This window comes from Oratosquilla oratoria, chromosome 8, assembly GCF_046742065.1.
Source record: "Oratosquilla oratoria isolate Oo_2021 chromosome 8, ASM4674206v1, whole genome shotgun sequence".
Classification (NCBI taxonomy): Eukaryota; Metazoa; Arthropoda; class Malacostraca; order Stomatopoda; family Squillidae; genus Oratosquilla; species Oratosquilla oratoria.
In genome coordinates this window covers 76,981,868-76,999,367 of record NC_134784.1, presented here as the reverse complement: position 1 = coordinate 76,999,367, position 17,500 = coordinate 76,981,868, and positions in this window count along the sequence as shown.

Genomic DNA, 17,500 nt, shown 5'->3' with positions numbered 1-17,500 from the left:
ATATATATGTATGCGTAAGTAACCACTAGGAAAAGTAAACTAACGAAGCAGAGCGCTTTCGTATAATTACATCTTCAGTGCAGATACAAAGAAGGTATTATAATCCCTTCCTTGCATCCGCACCAAAGATGCAACCACACGAAAGCGCTCCGCTTCGCCGGTTCACCCCTCCCAGTGGTTACCCACGCATATACACACACACACACACATATATATATATATATATATATATATATATATATATATATTATATATATACAATATATATACATATACATATATGTGCAAGCAACCACCAGGAAAAGCAAACCAAAGAAGCAGAGCGCCCTCGCACAATCACATCACCAGTGCACAGGGGATGTGATTGTGCGAGGGCGCTCTGCTTCGTTTGTTTGCTTTTCCTGGTGGTTGCTTGCGCATATTTGTATGTGTATATATATACATATAAATATATATATATACATATAAATATATATATATACATATAAATATATATATATATACATATATATATATATATATATATATGTATGTGTGTATATGCGTGGGTAACCACTGGGAGGGGTGAACTGGCGAAGCGGAGCGCTTTCGTGTGGTTGCATCTTCGGTGCGGATGCAAGGAAGGAATTATAATTCCTTCTTTGTATCTGCACTGAAGATGTAATTATACGAAAGTGCTCTGCTTCGTTAGTTTACTTTTCCTGGTAGTTACTTACGCATTTGTGAACACACGCTCCTAGTGTTTTTATTGCATATATATGTATATATATATATACATATATACACATACATATATATACATATATATGTATATATATATACATATATACACATATATATACGTATATATGTATATATATACATATATACACATATATACACATATATATATACATATATTCACCTATATATACATAAATATATACATATACATATATAAATATATATATATATATATTATATATATATAAACTAACAAAATATAAAAAAGAACAATTTAAGAATAATAGAGGCTCAAAAACTTCAGAAAACAATACATCAAAAACTCACGAATCCAATTAAGACCAAAACAAAATAAAACAAATGAAAATTAATTCAAAATAAGTGTTGGGTGATGGGACCCATAGAGCTTACACCTGGAGATGCTAATTTTTTTTTTCAGACCCCGTTCACACAAGCGGTTTGAATCTCGCGGAACCCGCGGTACTGCCGCTTAGTCAAGAAAAAATGCGAAGTTGTGTGTAAGCACCTCCAATGACTTGCATTGTAATTTAACCTCCGCGGTTCAAACCGCTAGAATGAACAGGGCATTACTCTATGGATAGCTGGGGCAAGTGGAAATCACTGGTTACAGATTTTGAACGGAACCCTTTGGTACAATATGAAACAGACCAAAAATTTCAGAGGATTCAGAGCAACATTTTTCAAAAATCTTCACGCTTGGAAGAGTGATCTTTTTTGGGAGAGTTCACGTTTTGATGAACGAAGATTTCAGAAAAGTTCCCGCTTGGCCGAGCGATGATTTTAGGATTGTTCATCTTTGTCCTGAATGTAGTGCCGTATATATTCATATTCCACGTACGTTGCTATATGTGGTATATTGGTACTGATTACCATTTATTTACCTGTTTATTAATTTATCTGTTTGGTTGGTTATGTGTTTATCTATTCATTATTAATTGCTGTCAAGTCCCCTAACTGGCAAGTAAATTTTTAATAATGAAAAAACATATCATCATTTCTTGTTTAATATCTCATAATTTCTGTACAAAAAATACCTTATGCTGGGTACAGTATCCATACACGTAGTTCTCTTAATCCAACGCTCGCCAACCGCCACTTGTGCAGACGTTTGGGTCCGCGACATAAACCCACTTCGGAAATTAGCCCCCAGGACATAACACACCACCAACCCCCGAAGCGGGTGTATTGTCCTGGGCCCAAACGTCCGCACAAGTGGCGATTGGCGAGTGTTGGATTAAGAGACCTCCTAAGGGAGCTAGCCAGCTACGGCATACACCTATCCATCAACCACGTAACACCAATTTATTATCCCTTTAATATTAGCTCCTTGTGGATGAAAGGTCATCCCCGACTCCCGCCCACTGACCAAGTCAGAAGCAATGTAGCAAGACACAGCACCTTCACAGCAGGGCCAAACAGTCAAAGCTGGTTTACCCCCACCGCTTCATTTACATGGTGACTCGCCCCACTCGTCCTCTCACGCGGTAACAGAGAAGCAAAGTAATTACTTCGGGCCATATCACTTCACCGTCCTTTCATAACTATTCTCTCACTTTTGCCTCCTCTCTTCCTTGCTCAACAGACATTCCCCTTTTACTCAAGACTCCCATAACCCTATTTATCCATCTCGTTCTCTGTCCTCACCTCAAGTTCACTCCATCCACCTCTGCCTTCCACGTTTTTTTCTGTAGCCTTTCTTCACTTATTCTTTCCGTGTGCCCAAGCAATCTCAGCATTCTTTCATCAACCGACCTATAAGATGTATGTGTGTGTGTGTGTGTGTGTGTGTGTGTGTGTGTGTGTGTGTGTGTGTGTGTGTGTGTGTGTGTGTGTGTGTGTGTGTGTGTGTGTGTGTGTGTGATAAAATATACATTACATAAGTTCAACAACAAAAACCAGGTTTATAAAGCGGATGTCAAAGTCAACCTCAACATCTTTGTCGACAGCTGTGCATTGTCTTTTTGATAAACATTACTGTGCCGCGTGGCCTACTTTAATGTTATATGCAACTGGTTTTAATGCAAGCCTTTCTTCACCCCCTTCCTTGACTCAGCTGTTTGCAATATTTTACTAAGCCTTTCTCTCACTCCCTCTCTCTCTCTCTCGCTCTCTTTCTCTCTCTATCTATCTCTATCTCTATCCCTTTCTCTTCCTCTCTGTTTTCTTCAGTAATCTTTGTTATGACTGCATCAAGCATGAAGCAACGTAAGAAGAAGATGAAGAAAGAGCATAAAGAGGAAGAGGAGGAGGATAGGAGTAGTGGCAGGAAGAGGAGAGGTAGAACCAGGACCAAGAGTAAGAGCAGAAGGAAAAAGAGGAACATGAGGAGGAGAACCAGGAATAAGAGCAAGAGGAAAAAAGAGAAGGAAGAGAAACGAGAGGAGGAGATGACAGACAAAAGGAGCAGAACCAGGCGGAGGAAAAGTAGTAAGAGGAAGAGAAAGGAGGAGGAGGAGGAGGAGAAGGAAAGAGAGAAAAATGAGGTGGAGAACCAGGAGGAAGAGGAGAAAAAGAGGGAAAAGAAACAAGATGAAAAAGAGGACCAGATCCTGGAGCAAGAGCAAGAGTAGGAAAAGGAAGAGGAGGAAGAGGAAGAAGAGAAGGAAGACAATGTACAGGAGGAACAAAAGCTGGAACAAGAGGAGGAAGAGGAAGAGGAGGAAAAGGAGCGAGAGGAGGAAGAAAAACAAGGAGGAGGAAGATAAGGAAGACGAGAACCAGGAGGAAGTTCAAGGAGGAGGAAGAGGAGCAAGAGGAGGAAGATGAGGAGGAAATAAAAAAAGAGGAGGAATTTCCGGGCACCCCGTCCCTTTCGCACCTAGGAAAGCATAACGAATTATAAAAGAAAAATGTGCCCTGGCGGACCTTTCAGTGCCTAACCAAGCTGCACAAAAGAGAGAATTGTGTGTGTGTGCGTGTGTGTGCGTGTGCGTGTGTGTGCGTGTGCGTGTTCGTGTGTGTGTGCGTGTTCGTGTGTGTGTGCGTGTTCGTGTGTGTGTGTGTGTGTGTGTGTGTGTGTGTGTGTGTGTGTGTGTGTGTGTGTGTGTGTGTGTGTGTGTGTGTGTGTGTGTGTGTGTGTGTACGTACCCGTGTACGTGTTTTCATATATATCCAGAGTCAAAGCATAGTCAGGCTTTTCATTATTTGTGATTTTCTTCGCCTGAAAAATCTAGACTATCAGCATTAAAAACTAATAGAATAAAAGTTGCCAAATATTAGTCAGAATAAAATATACGCAATAGAGAAGACTCTGGTTAAAAAGGATAGAAATAGAACGAAAAAGAGAAACGAAGAGAGGAGAACAGATGACGAACAAGAGAGGAAAAATTAGAAAATAAGAGAAGTTAAGAGAAGAAAGAGAAAAGGAGAGAGATGGAGAGAAGAGACCAAAGAAGAGAAAGAAGAAAAAGGGAAAGAAGGAAAGAGTAGATGAGACAAGGGGAGGGAGGGGGAGAGAGAGAGAGAGAGAGAGAGAGAGAGAGAGAGAGAGAGAGAGAGAGAGAGAGAGAGAGAGAGAGAGAGAGAGAGAGAGAAAGAAATGCTAAAGAGAAATGAGAGGAGACAAAAGACATGGAAAAGGACAGAAGGAGGAGGAGAAAAGTGAGAGGAAACGGGAGAGAGGAGGTAAGGAGAGGAAGAGAAATAGAGAGAAAAAGAGTAGAAAAGAATAAAGGAGCAAATACTACCTTCCAACAACAATTGTGTAGTGACGCCCAAAATTTTATATATACTGTATATATATACATATATACTGTATATATATATATATATATATATATATATATATATATATATATATATATGCATATTAACTCTCCCCATTCACCTGTCACCACCTCTCCTTCCCATGTGAAATATGCTATTCATGTGGCAACGTGGCATAGGTTACTGAAAACGATCCGTATAATCTGTTGTTTACTTATACATGTGAACAGGCATGCGTTGTTGCCACATCAGGTGAACCTCGTGATATTCCCGTCAACTGCACAATCATCTTCCAATCGTTCTGTCAATCGTAACTACCTTCTCCCAACCACTTCCAATCATTCCGTGTTCCCTCAATTCCCAATGCCCATTCTCGTTTACGTGAATTCTTTGAACATCTACGGTCCTGCTTTTTTCTTCTTCTGTTTTTATAATAACTTTGTTGTTTTTCTCATATGAAGGTATCATATATTCTACCTTTTGGAAATTATTTATGTTATCTTATTCCCCTCTCTCTGTCCCCAATTCTCTTTCTTCTGCTCTCTTCCTCTTAAGTATTCACCTTCCTATGTCCTACTTCTCTCTCTCTCTCTCTCTCAATTTCAATCAGCAAATAGATAGTCTTTCGGGCGAATATGATTGTACAAAACTTACATGTCCAGTTCCCTATAGAATGTGTTATTAACGAGAATATCTTTAACATATTAACAATATGAACACTGAACACATTGAGCACACAAATATATACGTTAATGGCCACAATGGGAAGATTCGATTCTTCTTCGAATAAAAGGGTTCAGTTTATATCTGGGGTCCCTGAAAATTAGGGTCATCCGAGCGGGATAAGGGGAGCTTCTGATGGGGGTAGAAAGAGTCTCTCTCTCTCTCTCTCTCTCTCTCTCTCTCTCTCTCTCTCTCTCTCTCACACACACACACACACACACACACACACACACACACACACACACAAACTGATCCCTTGCATTTTACTCCTTTTTTAAACAAGAAAATATTTGCAGATTGGAGTTTATCGTCCTGTGCATGTTGTGAATAGCTATTCAATTTGACAGCTTATGTACAAATAGATTTTTTTTTTTCGGGATGGATGGGTACTTATTTGTTTTTCTATTCATCTATTTATTTCTTCATTCGTTCGATATATTCATCTATTCAATTAATTAAAGTTATTTGTCAATTTATCTATTTATGTTATTCGTTCATTCGTTCAATTTAATCATGTTTATTTATTCATCTATTTATTTATCTAGCTCATATATTTATCCGTTTAATTTATTTTCTTATCATCTATTTATTTTTATCTATTTATTCGTTTTATTTATTTTTTCAACTTAGGTATCCCTTCGCCTCTTTCTCTTCCTCCTTTTCTTCTCTCTCCTCCTTTCTTCCTCCACTTCTTCCTTTTCCTATTCTTCCTATTTCCCCTTCTCTTCTTGCTAACCTCTCGTCTTCCTGTTCCTCATTTTCTGTTTCCTCATCCAACTCTTCTTTTTTCCTCTTCTCCATTTCCTCTTCCTTCTCTTTCCTCTTCTCTTCTTGCCCTCCTCCTAAACCTCATCTTCCTTTTCCTCACTATTTGTTCTCCCTTCCCCTTTCCCTTTCCTTTCATCTTCCCTTTTTTCCTCTCCCTTTTGTCTTGCCTTCAATGTCTTCCTCTTCCTTTTCCTCCCCTCTCCTCCTCCTTCTCCACTTTCTCTTCCTCCTCCCTTTTCTCTCCCTACTCTTCTTTATTTTCTCTTCCTCCTCCTCGTCTTCCCTTTCCTGTTCCTCTTCTCTTCACTTTTCCCCCACAGCTGAGAGATTCCTGGTAAATATTTTATTTTTCTTGTCGTCAGACGATATTATTCAGCTGAGGCGGGGGGGGAGTAATGTGGGAACAGGGGGGAGAGGTAGAGCGACTTCAAGAAAGAACGGGCTAACGAAGGTAAATAAGGGAGGGGGGTAGGGATGGGTCTATAACCGGGGCAAGGGATGAGGGGGTGAAGGGTTGACGGGGAAGAGGGGGAGTGGGGAAGGGGGCGTGGCAAGGGGCGTGGCAGGGGGCGTGGCAGTGGGCGTGGCTATAAACGAGTTATGACCCCCAGAATCCGAATCCCTCCACACCTCAACTCGCTCAGCTCAGCTCAGCTCACAGACGCAAACAAAAGATCCGACATGCCAAGAAGCTGAGGAGCCTACGCCAGGAAGCGATGAGTACCTGCGGCCGAAGCCGTCACCATTGCCCTAATATACACTTAAAGCATAATAAGCATAAAGAGAGACTGTTGGGGGACAGGTATCTAACAGTCACTAATGGGATTTGGAGAGGATTGCGGGATTTGAACCCACCATCCCTTTCTAAGCTATTTATTAAACTGTAGTATACAGGAAAGTAGCAACGCTCGTAGGGTCCCGTCTCTTATTCTCCAGTTGATCATGCCTATCTTCAAATTCATGTACTGTGTGTGTACATGTGTGTGCATGTGTGTGTGTGTGTGTGTGTGTGTGTGTGTGTGTGTGTGTGTGTGTGTGTGTGTGTGTGTGTGGTGCGTGTGTGTTTGAACATACATATATGCACAAGTGCGTGAACATATATGCATTTGTGTGTATATATGACCTATCGGTATATATACATGTGTATTAGTGAAACAAAAATAAGAGAAGGGAGGAAAGAAGAGAGAGAGAGAGAGAGAGAGGGGGGAGAGAGGGAGAGAGAGGGAGAGAGAGAGGGAGAGAGAGAGGGGGGAGAGAGGGAGAGAGAGGGAGAGAGAGGGAGGGAGAGGGAGGGAGAGAGAGAGAGAGAGAGAGAGAGAGAGAGAGAGAGAGAGAGAGAGAGAGAGAGAGAGAGAGAGAGAGAGAGAGAGAGAGAGGAGGGGGAGAGAGACAGACAGAAACAGACAAAGAGAGAGAGAATGAGACAGACAAAGAGAGAGAGGGAGAGAGAGAGAGAAACAGAGAGAGAGAGAGAGAGAGAGAGAATGAATGAATGACGAATAGGGGAAAGGGAAGGATGGGATGTTGGAAGGATGGGAGGGAGGAAAAGAAGGGGGGAAAGAAGAGAGGGAGGGAGGGAGGGAGGGAGGGAGGGAGGGAGGGAGGTAAGGCAGCTGTTGGGATCAGAGCTGTTCTGTAGAGGGCTGGTGTCATTACGAAGGCGTGTGTATTGCACGCTGGATGTGACAGGAGACAAGGGCGTGAAGAAAAATGAAAGAGAGAAAAAAAGATACCTTTTCCGAAGAGAGTAGCAGGAATACGAGATGGATTAAAAAAGAGAGGGACCCGTTGCGCTGAGAGAGAGAGAGAGTGTACCAGAGGGAAAGGAAGGGAGGGGAGGGGAAGGAAGGAGAGGGAAGGACAGTGAAGAGAAGGTAGAGGAAGGGAAGGAAAGAGAAGGGAAGGGAGGGAAGGACAGTGAAGGGAAGGAAAGGGAAGGGAAAAGGAGAGCAGCATTAAATCCTTTCGTCAGGTGGTGAGTTTAATTACTTTATTCTGACTAGCGTTAAGTGATTTTTTATCTAACTTGAGAACTCTTGGCGTTTAAGGTGAAAGGACCGTGTGGGGCTTAAGGGGGATTGGTGGAATGAAAGAGATGACAAATAACGTAAAAAGGAAAATGTAGAAATGGGTGAGGAAGAAGTTAGAAAGAGAGAGAGAGGGAGGGAGAGAAAGATAGATAGATGGAGAGAGAGAGAAAGAGAGAAAGGAGAGTGTTGGTGCGTGTAATTGTATGCGTGTGGGTGGTTGGGTTGGTGGTTGTACACATATTCTCACATACATACTCACATACAGATACGAACATGCATACATATGTGAGCGTGTGCGCTTATGCGCGCTCGCTCGTGTGTGTGTGTGTATGTGTGTGTGTGTGCGCGCGCACATACGTACCCATCAAGTTTTACGTGTGCGTGTGCTTGTACGTGTGTCAAGTGTTATTTATAGTCAATGTTCTTCACGTAGCGATCTGGGGTGCTCATGTGGTATGCAAACACTTCAAGGAGAGGTGATGTGCTGTGAGGGTGATGCCAAGAGGAGATACACGCAGTCGGAGGCTTTGCACTCGCTACAGGAGCGGCAACTGCAAGGTCGTCGTTATTATAATAAACAAAGTATCGACTCCGCGCTGTTGTCCCTCATACACGGATCATCAAGTCTACACACACACACACATATATATATATATATATATATATATATATATATATATATATATGATGATTATTCATCGTGACAAATTTGAGGAAAAAAGAGGAAACGGAAACTCAAAAGCTCTTCTCGAGTTTCCGTTTCCTCTTTTTCCTCAAATATATATATATATATACACACACACACATATATATATATATATATATATATATATATATATATATGTTCGAGAATAGCTGGAGTCTAGGTGCCATAGCTTAGTAAGGGTAACACACGTGTCGACATATAATGATTTTCTTTATATGACAATGTATATCCCTGAAAACGAACCCTGGACGGGGTTCGAAACGTCGGAATTAATCTCTTTCTACGACGAGTGCAGCGTTTACTTTCTACTAAGCTAATATATATATATATATATATATATATATATATATATATATATATATATATATATATATATATATATATGTGTGTGTGTGTGTGTGTGTGTGTGTGTGTGTGTGTGTGTGTGTGTGTCTGTGTGTGTGTGTGTGTGTGTGTGTGTGTGTGTGTCTGTGTGTGTGTGTGTCTGTGTGTGTGTGTCTGTGTGTGTGTGTGTCTGTGTGTGTGTGTGTCTGTGTGTGTGTGTGTGTGTGTGTGTGTGTGTGTGTGTGTGTGTGTGTGTGTGTGTGTGTGTGTGTCTGTCTGTCTGTCGTGTGGTGAGTCTTGAAGCTGAGTATAATCATTCAGGTTTGATACTAAAGCTGACTAGAGTTCATGAGAATGAGAAGGCCGATCGCAATTGTTTGGAAAGTGTTTGGTAAATATAAGACAATGAAAGGCTCAATGATATATACTGCAATGCAGCTTGTTGCGCTATGTTATAGGTCGAGTACGAACCGCTTAACTTGAGGTGGCGGCACACTAAGCATTTCTCGCTAGCATGCTACTTGCATTTGCTATTTCGTTTGAGTAGACAACTTCGGTTACGATTTCTTGTTTTCCAAATATCCAAATGTCAAACTACTCTTGCGTCATCGAGTGAGAACCTGAATGACGAACAGAAGTTAAACCTACAGGAATGTTAGACACATTACTGAAATGTTCTAAAATATTATGACCGAAGTAGTTTCTACTTAAAACAGAGTAGCAAAGGTAAGTAGCATGTTAACCTAGTGTGCCACCGCCTTTAACAGTTGCGTGTTTAACCAATTGGACTCCTGAAACGTTGTCAGGTCCAACTGGTTAACAAATATCACTTTTTTGTTGTTACGATGAATTGAAACGTAGACTTGTTGTCTGGTCGAACCAACTAATTAATTGAAAAAAAAGGAAACACCAAATTGCTAGACTCAGCACCCTGAGATCCTTTTTGTTGTTGATGTTGTTTGGTTTCTTAGTGACAACTATTTAGTTACTAGTATTTGTTCCAGATTGTCTCTAGAACATTGTAGAACATTATTTCAATACCCCGAGTAAGCTATTGGGTTAAACATTTTCGAGATTAATTCTCAAGATTAATCACAAAAAAAATAACATCATACATTTTCTCTTTTAATTTCCCGCAACGACCTTGCAAATTATTTAGCTAATCTAGCTCAAGAAGTTAATTATTTTGATTAAATACGAAGTTAAGAATCTGAGTTGAGTTACTGACGACGTACGTGTGTGTGTGTGTGTGTGTGTGTGTGTGTGTGTGTGTGTGTGTGTGTGTGTGTGTGTGTGTGTGTGTATGTGTGTGTGTATGTGTGTGTGTATGTGTGTGAGTAACTTGTACAAAGTGATTACTTTCGTGTATTACATCCTCCGAGTCAAAAATACAATCACATCCCCTGACTGAGAACGACATAAATGTCGTCATGATTAGATACGGTATAAACACACTAGATTGGTACACAGGTAAAAAGGACACGTGTCCACAAAGGAAGGGGCGTGGAGAGGCGCACGCACCGAGCCCCTACCTGCCAGATGACATTTTTCGTTTAATACAGACTGTCATAACCACCACCACCACCATCATCATCTGGGAGCATACGCCAGGAGACGCGTTGCTTTACTCACACGCCGTCGCTGGTCCCTACGCTTTCTCTCCAAGCAAACTCCCATGTAGATACCCACCCATCCCTTCCAGACAAGTTCGATCGACTAGGCACAACCACGAGTGAGTTCTGTGAAGGTCTTCTTCTCTTTCGTCTCCTCCATCGAAAGTTGTTTCTTTGTCTCTCGTGGAGAGAAATCTCCTTGCGAGTGGCGACGTGCTTCCACGTGCCCATAAATAACATGACAGTATATTCTATTCACGTCTGTGGTATCCCACCCCCCCACCCCCGCCGGTAGGGGTGGGGGGTGGGTGAACTTCAGATCCTGAAAGAAACTTGGAGCAATTTCAGCTATGCCAGCAGACAGTGTTCCGAGCCAACTCGCTGAGGAAGAGAATTCGCATATAGATACACCCGGCCCCCTTACGATCACAAGCTCGATTCTTTTATAAACAATTTGCTTCCACTTGTAAGTACTACAGTCGTTTCCACTGGTAAGTACTACACTCGTTTCCACTTGTAAGTACCACAGTCGTTTCCAAATGTATGTACTACAGTAGTCTCCACTTCCAAGTACCACAGTTCCTTCAACTTCTAAGTACTATAGTCACTTCCATTTCCAAGTACTATAGTCGCTTCTACATCCATGTATTACACTCGCTTCTACTTACAAGTGCTACAGTCGTTTCCATTTCTATGTACCACAGTTGCTTCCATTTCTAAGTACCACAGTTACTTCCACATCCAAATACTACAGTCGCTTCCACTTCCAAGTACTACAGTCACTTCCACTTCCAATTACTACAGTTGTTTCCACTTTTATGTATTACAGTCGCTTCCACATCCAATTATTACAGTTGTTTCCACTTTTATGTATTACAGTCTATTCCACTTGTAAATACAACAGTTGTTTCCACTTCCAAGTACTACAGTAGCTTCCACTTCCAAGTACTACACCCACTTCCAAGTACTACATTCATTTCCACTTCTATGTGTTGATTCCATTTGTAAGTGCTATAGTTGTTTCCACTTCCAAGTACTACAGTAGCTTCCATTTCCAAGTACCGCAGTCGCTTCCACTTCTATGTATTACAGTCGATTCCACTTCCAAGTACTGCAGTTGTTTCCAGTCTTATATTTCACAGTCGATTCCACTTGTAAGTATTACAGTAGTTTCCACTTCCAATACAGTAGCTTCCACTTGTAGATACTACAGGTATTTCCAATTCCAAGTACTACTTTAGCTTCCACTTCTAAGTACTACAGTCGCTTCCACTTCTATGTATTAAAGTCAATTCCATTTCCAAGTATTACATTAGTTTCCACTTCCAAATGCACCATCTTCCACAACTATACATTAAAGTCGATTCCACTTGTAAATACTAAAGAGACTGATGTGTCTTCTGGGAAACTGTGGAAGAAATAGATCTCCGAATTGTAATTTTATAACGTGAAACCCTTTCACGACCTCGTAAAGTTACGGAGATCGTAACTTTACGACATGAAGAAATACCCTCGCTCCGACATCGACTGGAGTCACTGTAGTACCCAGGAGTGAATTCAGCCCCAAATAAATTCAAACTTTTAGAATTTCTTCAGACTTCTTCGTCGTGTTCGTTCCTTGTTCTCAAGCAGACGGGAGAAGAACATTATGAAGAACACCATGAAGAACGATATAACAAATGCACCCTTGTCAGGAACAGGGTCAATGACCTGAGAGATAATCTTAAAATGTACTCAAGGAGTGTACTCAGCGTCTTCAGGTACTGCGTAGTGTACTTTTGTCGTCAGTTCGATTTTATTAAAAAAAAAAAAAGGATTGAAAATGGGACACGATCGCGGTACCAACTCTGCAACATGTGAGGACGCTTGCAACAGAGCCAGGGCAGATGTTACTGTTATGGCCAATGATGATGTGTGGCAGACCACGGCGGGTCGGGGAGGGGGGGAGAGACAGACAGACAGACAGACAGACAGACAGACAGACAAAGAGACAGGGACGGCCGAAAAACAGAAACAAAGATAGAAAGAGAGAGAGAGAGAGAGAGAGAGAGAGAGACATGCACGTGCGCGCGCGCACACACATACACACACACACACACACACACACACACACACACACGCACGCACACACACGGACGCGCACACACACACACACAAAGAGAATAGAAATACAAATAAAATAAAATAAATTAAAATTATAATAAAAAATATCGTGTTTCTGTGATGAAGAGACAGAGGCATCCATGCGCACGCGTGTACATACGCAAAGACACACACACACACGCACACGCACGCACAGTGAGAGAGAGAGAGAGAGAGAGAGAGAGAGAGAGAGAGAGAGAGAGAGAGAGAGAGAGAGAGAGAGAGAGAGAGAGAGAGAGAGAGAGAGAGAGAGAGAGCGAGGATGTAGGACACCTGAACGCTCAGTTGGACAAAATTCCTTAGCCGGCACCTATTGTATGGCTTCCAATGCACACAAACCACGTTTCTTACTTACTATTTAACTTAACTGTCGCGAAATTCTTAAAATTGACTACATTGGTAACCAACACTGGCTTTTGACATGAAGGTTTAGATACAAATACCAGTGACTGGTACTCGCCAGGGCTCTCCGAGCACGTAAGGTTCAGGTTTTGGGTCCCAGTGTAAGGTCTTCATTTTTTTAACCCATTTTAGATCCCTTTATCATATTTGTTACCTTTGTAATATCAATGTAACCGTAATATAATGTTATTAATATAATTTGATTTACATTTACTCTTTCATTCTTTATCATTCTATTTTGTTATGTTTTTTATTATTTTTCCTAGCTAATCGTTTCTTTTATTTTTCTTATTTTTTCCTTTCTTATGACCCATTTCGTTTTCACTTTATTTTGTTCTACAGGAGGTTTAACAATTTCCATCTTCTACTGCAAAATTTCCGCCCGGCGTTAACCAGAATACAGTCAATGAGGGGCAACCGTCGTGCCGACGAGGGTTGAGGGTTGAGGGTGGTGGGGTGGGGGGTGGTAGGGGGGGTGGGTGTTGAAGTACGAGAAGCTGCACCCAAGCACCTGCAGCTTCGCCGAGAAGCTGCATTTACAAAGCGACAGAACAGGCGTTCACTGCGGCAGTGTCGGTGGGGGGATGGGGGGGGATGGAGGAGGGAGAGGTGTGGAGGAAGAGGGAGATGTGAAGGGGATAAGAGTAGAGGAAAGGGAATGGGGGAGGTGGGAGGGAGAGGTATGGAGGAGGAGGAGGAGGGGGGACGTGTGAAGGGAGTAGGAACAGAGGTAGGGGGAAGGGGGATGGGGAGGTGGGAGGGTCAGGTGTGAAGGAGGAGGGGGAGGAGGGGGAGAAGGAGGGGGAGGAGGAGGGGGAGGAGGAGGAGGAGGAGGAGGAGGGGGAGGAGGAGGGGGAGGAGGAGGGGGAGGAGGAGGGGGAGGAGGAGGGGAGGAGGAGGGGGAGGAGGAGGGGGAGGAGGAGGGGGAGGAGGAGGGGGAGGTGTGACGGGGGTAGGAGTAGGAAGAGGGAGGGGGAGGGGGAGGAAGAGGTGTGGAGGAGGAAGGAGGAGGTGTGAAGGGGGTAGGAGTAGAGGGAGGGGAAGGGGGATGGGGAGGAGGAGGGGAGATGTGGAGGAGGTGTGAAGGGGGTAGGAGTAGAGGGAGGTGGAAGGGGGAGGGGAAGGGGGATGGGGGAGGGGAAGGGGGATGGGGGAGGTTTCCAGGAGGGGGGGAGGTGTGAAAGGAGGAAAGGGGTGGGAGGGGGAAGGGGGGAGGTGGAAGGGAAGGATGAGGAGGAGGGAGGAGGAGGGGAGAGGAGGAGAGGGGAGGAGTGGGAGGAGGAGAAGGAGGAGGGGGGAGGGGAGGAGAGGGGGGAGGAGGGGGAGGGGAGGAGGGGGTGGGGGGGGGGAGGAGGGGGGGGAGGGAGGAGAAGGGGGGGGGGGAGGGGGAGGAGGGGGGGGGAGAGGAGGAGGGGGAGGGGGAGGGGGGGAGGAGGGGGGAGGAGGAGAAGGGGGAGGAGGAGAAGGGGGAGGAGGAGAAGGGGGAGGAGGAGAAGGAGGAGGAGGGGAGAAGGTAAAAGTGTTTCGAGTACAATATTCAAGTTGCAACAAATACGAAATCACATGTGTTGCATGACGAAGGCGTGAGCCCTTACTGCTGGAAAAAAATATATACATCCTCACGCAAAAGTGTCCCTGTACTTTTCTTGACACAAATATTACATTTCCAGCAGTGTCAAATTATCATGAGTCCGTGTGTGTGTCTGTGTATGTGTGTGTGTGTGTGTGTGTGTGTGTGTGTGTGTGTGTGTGTGTGTGTGTGTGTGTGTGTGTGTGTGTTTGTAAGTCTAAGTTTTTGTGTGTATATAGAAACATGCATTTACATCCATGAAAATATGCAATACTCTCACACCTTTCTATCATTGGTAGAAATAAAAAGTCATTACAATACATGGTATTTGGAAATTGTGTACAATCAAACCACAATAAAGTAGAAAACCTATAGAATATATATATATATTATATATGCATATATATATATATATATATATATATATATATAAACATGTATATATATATTATATATATAATATATTATATCATATATATATATAATATATATATATATATATATAAACATATATATATATATATAGAACATATCATATATATATATACATATAATATATATATAATAAACACATATATATAATATATATGTATATGTATATATATATATACAGTAGCGAGCATAAGTTAAGGGACAGTAAAACACTTTCTGAATAAATCTTTATTGTAACTTAAGTATTTAATCAAGAGACCTGTAAACTAACACAGATTTACATACACCTCTAGTATGACTTCTGATGAAGTTTTAAAGCAATAGATAGACCGGTTAGTAAATAAGCAGAAGAATAGTACAACAGTTACATTTCCATGTAGTGCAAAAGTTAAGGGACACATAAAAAATGCAACCAAAAACCATGTTGATGTCAATTTAGCTCTTATTTGTAAGCATTTATAAGACTGCATCAAGCCAATTATAGCTTAAGCTTGTACATTATTGGAACGCCTTAAAATCCATCATGGCGCCTGCAAAACGTCAACAAGTGTCTGAAGCAGAGAGAAACCGCATTGTGTCTTTACACAAAGATGAATTATCACTTTCAGAGATTTCACGTGCAATAGGGAGATCTCGCAGTATCGTGCAACACATTGTAGCTAGATTCAAACAGTCAGGAAACGTTAAAACTTTGCCAAAGACCGGCAGACCTCGAAAAACCAATGCGAGAGAGGACAGAATGATGGTGAGACAGAGCATGCAGGACCGTTTTAAGACTGCAGCTGAAATTTCTCGCGAGATGGATGAAACTTCCAGTGGCACAGCGTCTCGATTTACGGTTTCACGTCGACTGAAGCAAGCTGGTTTGTTGGCACGTGTCCCTGCTGAGAAGCCTTTGATCTCAAAGAAAAATAAAAAACTACGTCTTCAGTTTGCCCAAGAACATGTTGTATGGTCGGACCCACAGTGGGCTACAGTTTATTTCAGTGATGAATCCAAGTTTAATGTGATCGGGTCTGATGGAAAAAAGTATGTCAGACGCAAATTAGGTGAAAGGTTGTCTCCAAAGTGCGTCAAAAAGACAGTGAAATTTGGAGGAGGTAGTGTGACGGTGTGGGGAGCCATTTCTGCTGCCGGGCCTGGACCGCTTGTTCGCCTACATGTTACAGTAAATGCAGCTGTATACAAGGAGCTACTTCGACAGCATGCGCTACCAAGTTTACGAGCTGCAGCTGCACAATCACCCATTTTCATGCAAGAGAATGCTCCTTGCCACAAAGCCAAGTCCGTTACCACATTCTTGAGGGACGAGGGGATATCAGTTATGAATTGGCCAGCCCAAAGCCCTGATCTTAATCCAATAGAAAACGTATGGGAGATCATTGGAGAACGTGCGCAAGCCAAAAATCCAGAAAAACAGGACAAACTATGGGAATATTTGGAAGAAGAATGGAAAAAGTTGACTATGGAGTTTTGTAGAACATTAATAGGTTCCTGTGGTAAACGATGCAATGAGGTTATTCAGAACAAGGGTATGTTCACCAATTATTGATACTCTTGAAACTTTTTAATGGTGTCCCTTAACTTTTGCACTACATGGAAATGTAACTGTTATACTATTCTTCTACTTATTTACTAACCGGTCTATCTATTGATTTGAAACTTCATCAGAATTCATACTAGAAGTGTATGTAAATCTGTGTCAGTTTACAGGTCTCTTGATTAAATACTTAAGTTACAAGAAAGATTTATTCAGAAAGTGTTTTACTGTCCCTTAACTTATGCTCGCTACTGTATAAACATACATATACATATATATATATATATATAATATATATATATATATATATATATATGTACATATATATATAAACATATATATATACATATATATATACATATATATAAAAAATATATATGTATATATAAACATACATATACATATATATATACATATACTATATATATATTATATATACATATACATACATATACATATATTATATATATATATATATATACATATAGTATACATATATGTATAGTACATATATATATATATATATATATATATATATATATATATATATATATATATATAGTATACATATATGGATAGTACATATATATATATGACTGACGAGTTAAACACCATATGAGGACGGAGCCTTTATTTGTACGACGTTTCGCTTATTACAGCTTTTTCAAGTACATTGAACTGCTACTTTCATGAATATATATATATATATATATATATATATATATATATATATATATATATATTGCAGAAACCAGAGGGAAAATAAAGTCGGAATACTAAACGTTTTCATCTATTACATCC